At 41.2% G+C, this 9,332-nt stretch overlaps 1 long non-coding RNA gene across 1 annotated transcript; it reads right to left on the reverse strand.

The window, feature by feature from the left end:
- Window positions 1-202: 202 nt before the first annotated feature.
- Window positions 203-9,076, reverse strand: LOC135575389 (uncharacterized). Its single transcript, XR_010466011.1, has 4 exons — window positions 8,766-9,076; window positions 7,281-7,373; window positions 4,406-4,508; window positions 203-2,376 (listed from the first exon to the last, which is right to left on the reverse strand). It is a non-coding gene; the product is annotated as an uncharacterized LOC135575389 (long non-coding RNA).
- Window positions 9,077-9,332: the final 256 nt, after the last annotated feature.

Consider the following 9,332-nt stretch of genomic DNA (forward strand, 5'->3'; position numbering starts at 1 on the left):
CAGCCTATCAAGGAAGGAATTACCAGAGGACTATAAACTGCATACCCACTTCAAAGGCTTTTGAGCGGACTTGGATTAGGCTCCTGTTTTGAGCGCGCTCCTGTGCGAGGGCTGGATTCAGCCCCTAACGAGCTTGGCCCCGTTGTGTCTCTGAACTCGGTCCCCTGGAGCTGGGAGGGGTGCTGTACACCCAACAGGGAGTTGTTTGCACAGCATTTCTGTTGAAACGTCGTCTCCGCCTTGCTCTGTTCCTAAACCACGTGTGCATTTTTTCCAATTAAATATCAATGGATGTGGTATTTTCCTTCGTTCCCTCTCCCAGAGAGGTGTTGACGTGCTATCGAACAGCTGCTTTGTGCTGCCCCAGGGATGGGTGCCCTTTGGAGGGGCTGAAATAGCTCCAGCCAGCCTAAAACCGCTGGGGTAGCTCAGGACCAAGTGTACAGAGGACACCAGGTGACCTGGAAAAGTATTATTAATACTTTGTTGTGTACATGGGGTTACATGTCCAGTGTGTATCTGTTAGCGCCATCGGGACCCATCATACAACTTCGTTCTCAATTCGACAAAATACTGAAGCAATTCTATACCTTTAGTTATTGAAGCTCAACCATTTAACTAAAAACCTGTTTTACTGAAGAAGAGCCTTAAGAAATTAGGCTTTCTTCAAGAATATTTCTTGGAGTAAGTATGACAGGAAAGTGAGCTTCATATTAATTACACTGGTATGTACCAGTGGTGTGCATGTGTTGCAGTCCTTGCTTTCCTGTTCCAGATGCTCAGTGGGGTCTATTTTTACATACTTTGTAGGTTCAGCACAAGAACGACCCTTCACTCTTATTTCTATGATCATCTAAGACTGGAATACTGCCATAATGTGATATCCATAATCTTGATGGGCTTCCAATTAACGTCCTGAGTCTGCAGCTGAATCTTTCTGGGACTGTCTCTGTTGGTCACACAACATCCTTTTGGGAAAGTGGCCACCACGAGTTTACTAATAGGGGAATTCACAATATATCAAGGCAATGAGTTAGCTCTAAATAAAAAGTGTTCCTTTATTAAAATTTAAAGTCATATCATGTTTTGAGTTTTATATTGTGTTAAGTGCTGCTGTGATCTTTTTCATGAGCACCATCACAAAAATAACACAAGGAAGAAGGCACTGCGGAAGGTGAAGATGTGTCAAAGTTGGGCACCATATGCTGATTTTCCTTCAGCATGTGGAGAAGTAATTTCAACATTCATGTGTTTTCATTGTGACATAATTACTGAGTATTTTTTTCACTTCATTCAGTTTATACTTTGTTACATTGGTTTTGACCATGCTGCCTGGGGAAAAAAGCCCGAATCAAAGTGCATGAAGGAAAAAAGTATTGGGATCTAAACCAGAAAAAAAAGAAAAATATGAATCAATAAATAAGATTATTCTGCTTATTTGACATGATACAGCCCAGACATTACGTTATAAAGGTTTTGATGAAAGTCTTTGCTGCTGCTGTGATCTGATAGTGTTGTGAACTTCAGGGTTTCTTCGGGTGTGAAGATACCACCACTGGTTTTGAAAGGCTGCGCTGGTGGGATCTGGGCTGCTTTTCGAGGTCAGTACCTTTCTTTCCTGACGCCTTCAGTTTCTCTTCTCAGTTTCTCACAAACTTGCACCAGTTGGTCTCAGAAAACTGTGTTTTCTGGGACAGTCCCTGTCTGCTTCATTACTCCAACCACCTATTACCAGAATTCCCATGAGATTGTTGGTGCTTGCCAGGCGTGAGCTGATGTTGTGATGTAGACCAATCCCACGATAGTGACATCCTCTGTCAAGTGGTTCTCTGTGTTTAATAACACCACTAAATGCTTTGGGATGTTACTGATGTGCTCACCTGAGGAGTTGTGTGGTGTGCTGGCCATCTTCACAGTATTTCTGATGCTATTGCAGACTCCCTGAGGTTACTTGTGTGGGATTATACCAGTGATGGGGTTGGTACAAAATGTCTGCAAAGCTTGTTATGTCTGTAGGGACGTTCTCTCTAGGTAGGGGATTTTTTTCCCCTTTCGGTAAAGCTGAATTACTTTTAATTAATCCCTGAATTGGTGTGTCACACTGTTTTCAAAAGGATTAACTGCCCTTTAAATTTAAATATTCAACTTGCTGTTAGGATCTGTAAAATGAACTGTGTGTTTTCTGCAACCTTGATTAAATTGCTTCAGCTCTTTGTGCCCCACTTCTTTTCCATATGCATGAGGGACTCTGAAGACCTTTGGAGGATGGTTTCTATTGCCATGGGTTTGCACAGTGCCAAATGTGGTGCGGTCCCGGCTGAAGTTATGCTCCCTGCGAGCGTTCAGTGTTTCTGCTGTACACTCTGCACTGTTCACCTGGGTGACAGAGAGAAACACCATGTGCTCTTAGTTATGTGTAAATAACTTCTGTGCCTTACAGAGCTTGTACAGCAATTATAGACACTTCTGACCCTTTTTATATAAAAACATAAATAGCTATTTTAATATGTAAGGATACCAATGGTGACTTTAGTCACATTGAGCCTAGAGGTATAAGTTGTCACTCCAGTAAGCAGGAAAGGGATATGAGACTTGAGTCAAGTAGGAGAGCAGCAAAACTGCCCTTTTTTTTTAATTTTAATAGCTATTATTCAATACCCAGCCACATATGCTGTGGCTATGGCCACCCAAAATATAATTTTTGTGCTCATCTCACAGCTGACTGGTACTCAGTGAGTCTGTGAAACCTTCAGAGATCTTCATCTTTCTGGGTGTGCTGACTAGGGTGGGTTCATCGGGCTTCAAGATATGCCACAGTACAGCAGAAGGTGCTAATGTGAAACAAGATTTCCATTACATACAGACAGAAATATCTAACTTGGGGAGAGGCAGCACTATTCCGAAATCCAGCGTTCCAGCTCTGGTCTGCTTTAAGAAACCAAGGTGTCTCGTCAAGGTGAATGCAAATTACACATGTGTGTCTGATAATGGAAACTTGTTCTGAAGTTTTCGGGGAGCATCTACTGGGGATGTGCCGTGGTCCTGTGTCAGTCTTCTTTTTTTCTGCAAGTGGGAGATACCATTTTGTTCTCTAATGTTTCTTTAGTTGTATGTAAAGATGTGTTTTCAATATCATAACTTCATTCTTAAATTCTTGAAAAAGAGCAAAACAAGTGTACAGTAGCTTTCAGGATAACTTCGTGTTGTTGTTGTTCTGGAGTGAAAGCTTCTGAAACTTACTTTGCAAATGCTGGGGCCTGACTTTTCAGCTTTTTTGTAGACACATTTTTAGGCTAGTGATTTCTTGGGTACAGATCATAGCAAGTACATTTTAATTGATGCTTGAGGAATGGATTTCACCCACAAGTCATGTACTTTAGATGTGCAGGTGATGAAGATTTGTCTAAACCCCAGCCTGCCGTGCCATGGTTCTGTCTCCATAGGAAACCACAAGGGTCAGAAGGTACCTCGGATCCTTAATTTCTTTTGCAAGTGAGAAGTAATGTTTCGGATGTAAAATATATCGATTGAAGTATAGCACAAATTACTTCACAATACTTAATATTTTATTGTGGGAGAAAAAGTGAGAACAGAGTTGTGGTGATAACTCTTGACTGCACTAATTTAACTTTTCTCAGTCTTGTACTCACTGTTGTTGGAACCATTTAATACTCCAGTTTGTATGGACTCAAAACAGATTGGTTGTGCCAGGGGCACGAGCTGTGTAATTAGGTTTAAAAATGCAGTGTCCTCCCTTTTTGCTTCTCATGCCCTGTCCTGGTTTCTTGGATCCCAGTTCAGAGTGTGCTACAAGGTCTTGCTCTGATGCACCAATTTATTTTACTCCCAAGAGCTGCTTTAGTTGGTTTATGAACTATGCTTCTTAACTCCATAAAACTAGGACTTGACTTACAAGGTACTGGGTTTACAGTTTTAGAGCTTGTGCTCTAAACAAATAAGACATTTTTCCCATGACATCCTCATGATCCGTGAGCAGCAATGCCTTCCATAGCAAAACTGCAAGGTTCCTTCAGAGAGAAACAATCCCCAGCTCATACTTGTGAAAGAATTAAGGTAAATATCTAGGCATTGCTAGATACAATAAGAGGTGTAAAACTCACTTTGGAAAGCTTTAAACTAATTTCTAGCTCAAAATACTCAGTAGGAAACGGGTGTAAAGTTCTGAATCAATGCTGCTGCATGAAGTAGCCCAACAAAAGACATGCATGTCTCCCTACAAACTTTACTTCTGCTGTTACCTATAAAGCTTCAGCTTTAGAATACATCAGGTTTAACTAATTACTTTAATTATACCAGATGGGTGCAGAATGGCAGCTGTTTCCCCAGAGACCATCATTTTGCAGTTTTGGTTGAAACCTGGCTTCTAAAAAAGGAGAAATAGTACCTGGAATTGATGGATTGAAGACATAGGCATCTTGACGAACTTCTAGGGCGGGTGATGGGAGGAACGGGCTCAACATTTCAATTGCAGAGTTTTAAAAATATTCCTAGAAATATATTACATCAGCTTACATGGTTGAAATAAGGAGATTTTATTCATTATAAAGAAGCTTAAACTACAAAACTGATGCTGACCGTTAGTTTAGATTTAGAAGAGGATTTTTTAATATATATTTTAGAAAGAAAAATAAAAATGCAAAGACTGAAGAAGAGCAATCTCATAAGAGTAAGAAATCTGTGCTAGAAAATATTTTTCAGCTCAACTTGAGATGTTCTTAAGGCAGACGCTTAACATAAAATGATGCAAAAGGCCCTTGCTTTTGTGTTTCCTTATAGGTGCTCATTGTTGAAACTGCTAGGACAAGGGGCAATGGGCGCAAACTGGAACACAGGAGGTTCCACTTAAAGATGAGAAGAAACTTGTTCCCGGTGAGGGTGGCAGAGCCTGGCCCAGGCTGCCCAGGGGGTTGTGGAGTCTCCTTCTGTGCAGACATTCCAACCCGCCTGGACACCTTCCTGTGTAACCTCATCTGGGTGTTCCTGCTCCATGGGGGGATTGCACTGCATGAGCTTTCCAGGGCCCTTCAACCCCTGACATTCTGGGATTTCTGTGTGTGATTCTGTGCTGCTCCCATTATTTCATCTACATCCAAGTGGCTGCTCACTTGCATCCTGGAGTGTTTGCAACACTACACTGTGTGCAGTTGAAAAGCTTTTTCTAGTATTTACACCTTCTTCATGATTCTTAGTAGCTTTATCTTGTTGTTTTGAGGAAAACTGTAATGTGTGTTGCGGGGGAGTAATTTAATGTTCTGCTCACTGCAGAACAATGTTTAGATTTCTTAAAGAGAAGCACAACCTTAAAGAGTTCGGTGGCAGGTTCACTCTATTATTTACTGCATGGGGGAGATGTACCAAGCTGAATGCTGTGACCTTCTCTCCAGGTGCCTGTACCTGTTTATGAAGCTAACATTCAGGCATCTTCCCTCCCTGATAACTGTTCACTGTGTCCTGGGGCTCCAGAGACAAACTCTCAGGCGAGTTCTGTGTCCACCACAGGGCAAATGTTCAGGAGTCTCTCCCTGATAACCGTTCACTCCAGAGCCTGTACTTAGAGCTCTGGAGGCAAGCTTTCGGGGAGGCCCGTAGCCTCATGCAAAGCAGACTTCCAGGAAACAAAATTCTCAAAAAATTTTTAAAAAATAAAAAAAATTAATGGAGTAGAATAGCAGAAGGGCTGGCTCAAGCTGGGTACCTGCACAGAGGTCCCACCGAGCACAAGAAACTACAAACTTTTATATCTTTACAGACTATTCACACCAGAATTCAGTCCAACAGCAAAATTTCACCACCAGGTCCTTTGCTCCCCATTGGAGCCTTTTTCTCTGACTCCACTTGGGCCTTTGTTTTGTTCAGCTGTTGACATTGTTTTTGGTCCATAGCCTTGAAGGTGCCGTTTTGTCTGGATAAACCCTTTCTTCTCTACAGATGTCTGTGATGTCTCTGTATTGGCCTTGGATTGCTGTTTTCCCAGTCAGTTCCATTTTTCCCAGCAAAATCCAAGCTAGACTTTATCTTGCATGTGTTTAGTGTAGTCTGCAGTTGCTTTTGGTAAATATGAGCTTAAAATTTTAGCAAATTCAGTCTACCAGGTAACATGAGGCAAAGAATATATTAAAAATCATACAACCTTGTATCTCTAAATAATCCATTACATTTGATGTGCACCTGCTTAAGCTCAATGATTAATATTGAACTTGAACTGGGCTCGTCCACTGACCTGTGAGTAGCAAAACCATTGCCATACAGCTCACTTATTTAGCAGGGAGAGCTCAAAGTGGCTCATGCAGGCTGTCGTATTTATAGAATGAAGTGGATGACACATAGTCAAACTGCACACAGTGGGAAAGGTCTGCACGAGACTCCCTGTGCCCACAAGTTACTGGGGTTCAACTCCCGTTTTGCTTCCCCATGGGTCTCCTGGCAGGAGTTCTTGGCCTGGTTATGGCTCAGGCCCTTCCCTCCTCTGGAGCCTGGACCAAACTGCTCTGGTTTGGCTGGGGGGTGTTGAGTGCATCGCCACAAAGTGGAAACTTCTTTTTAGGAGTCAGCAATCTGTTTTAAAGAAACTGATTTTAACATTTATCAGACAAATATTTCTGCTTTTATTGAGGTGGTTCCACTATATTTCCACATTCTGCCTGCTGCTTGAAAATCCAAAGTTGGAACACAGTAGATAGTTTCTCTGCTTCATCCCATAAATACTTGAAAACTAACACAGTGTCTCTTAGTCCTTTTTGTTTGCAACAACTTCTGTTTTTCTGGTCTTTCTTTGGTTATTCTGTTTCTGACACATCTGTTCATTTGCTCTGTTGTGTAGTCTTGATTTACATTTTTGAGGAGGAATTTTCAAACCAGCATGTATTATCTGAGCTGAGATCCATCTCAAACTGAACACAGTACATATCTCACAGGCTGGTTTTTGGTTGATAAGTGCTTTTTGTTTTCTAACCATGATGTTGCTGCCTGATGTTTTTCAGTTATAATTCCACCATTTTCCTGTATGTGTGGAATCAGACACACAGGATATTCCCAGTTTCTGATTTATGCAATTGATTATTCTTTACTAGGTTTAAATAATGCTTTTTTCCATATTAATATTTTTCTCCGCAAAACTACTTCCATAATTCATCTCTGCACTTTTTATTGTAAGCCTTTGCACTCCCTTTGCAGCCCTACCTGGCTTAGCTGTGTGTCCAAGGAGCACGCTACCTATCCATCATTCTGAATTATTAAAGCAAATCATGAATAAACCGTACCTAGGGCAGAATGAAGCAGAGTCTGGCTCAGTGCAGGCCACAGCAATACCAGCTTGGTCATTTTAGTTTTTCCATCCAGCTTTGCATGTACATCTATTAATAGACGAAGAAATGTCCAGAAAGGCAGCATCAAAACATGGGCACATCAAGTTACTCCTGCCCTCATTGCCCTGTCTGCTGCTTTTGATAATTTAGGGCATGAACTGCATCTGCTGCTTTTCCCCAAGCTACGTAACCTGTCTGTCTGCTGTTGAAGGAAATAAAACGCTTTGACGGGATTTGCTCTCGAGAAACCCATGTTTGCCATCAGTCATCTGTCTCTCGCTTCAAATGTTTGTGTAATGTTTTTTCCAGTATTTTTCCAGGAAGCGAAGTGAAAAGGCGATTGCAGCGGTCTCTGAAATGTTCAGAACTGAGATGCATCTGGGGCAGCTCGGCTGGAACAGCAGCTTCGTTCGTAATAAATACCCCAGTTCTGCTTTCCCAGGGCTGACGAACTGAACCTCTTTGTGCCGCTGGTTGTCCCACTCTGACATTGCTGCTTTCTCACACTTGTCACTTGACTTTGTGGGTAATATATCTAATTAGCTAAAGTGTATTCCAGACAACAAAGTCTCCAGCAAAATACTGAGATTAATAGACATTTAGCGTTTAATATGAAGTGTACAAAACTCACTATAATTTTAGTGCAGCTCATAGCTTCTTTTGACTGTGTATTGTTGTGTGTTATTTTTTATTTTTCATTTAAAACCAATGGTACAAATAGCAAGCAAAATGGTTTTGTTCATTAAAAATTGTTTTGTAGAATATAAATATAAAATCACCTTTCTTTCAGGGCTCTAGCGGTTCCTGAGACCAGCCCGTGCCATGTTTCTCCGCAGTGGTTGAAATATGTCAGGCAGGTGTTTCAAAAGTCCTTATGCTGCAGGGAAATATACTCTGATGTAATCTGCCTAATTTGACTCTTTGAATTACTTTCAAGAACACTTGCTGTTTGTAATGGAAATAGCTCACCAACCACTTCAGAGAGGACTTTGTAATGTGAGCTGGTAAAACTCTGCAGGTGTAGTGGGTTTTTTATTTTATTTAACATCTTAGGTTTGTTTACTTTAATGTGTTACTGAAAAAGTGACATAAAAGTGGTTTAACAAGTCATTTTTCATTTGAAAAATATTTTCTTATTAACAAAGTTAACATGCAGTATTCTGCAATAGAACTACCGACTCCAGGAAACCGCATTTTGCCGGGGAGAGAATGTTTCCTGAGGCTGAAATTCCCCAAAGACTTTTGTTTAGGATTGTACATACCTGAGGCATTTTGGCATAAGCATCAATTAAAAAAAGGGAAATGGTGTTTTCCTTGCTAATTCTTGGCTACTGAATGGAGGTTACTGAAAGCCCTCTGTTTTACTGAGGCTTTGCTTCCGTTTACCTTTTTCTTCCCCACCCCCTTGCAATGTAAATTTATGAATTAGAGTGGGTTTACCTCAGGAAAAAGATCCTGCAGTGTCAGAGCTCATCATCGGAACTACGGAGTTAAGTAGTTGTACTGGACCAAAGGTTGTACTTTTGGAGCAGATTGTCCTTTAGAGAAGTAGAAAACCATCTGGGATGCTGACTTGAAGATGATGTGCAACACACAATGCTGTTGTAGTAGCAACATGCACGCCCATTTAAGATGGAAAAAACCAAACCAAACAAAAAAAACCCCAACAAAAACAAACAATCCCCCGCCAACAATGACTCATAATGAGCAGCCAGTGCAGCCATCAGTTGCCAGGTGCTGCTTTGTCGTGCCAGTGAATATGTATTCCCAGTTTGGTTAGTATATTCGTTAACTTTATTGGCATGTGTGCTGTTAAGACTTTATTTCAGTAGAGACAAAAGGATGAATAAAATGATGTGTGCCGTTTCAAGGAGGTGCTGGTTTAGGTGAAGCTTGGTTCTGACATTTAGCTGGGAGAGCAGCTTGCAGTAGATCCTTCGGGACTTTGTCGCTCGTGTTGCTTCCAATTGCTCCAAGTTCAAATTGGCAAATGCTAATACAGTCCTG

Source organism: Columba livia, chromosome 14, assembly GCF_036013475.1.
Source record: "Columba livia isolate bColLiv1 breed racing homer chromosome 14, bColLiv1.pat.W.v2, whole genome shotgun sequence".
Lineage (NCBI taxonomy): Eukaryota > Metazoa > Chordata > Aves > Columbiformes > Columbidae > Columba > Columba livia.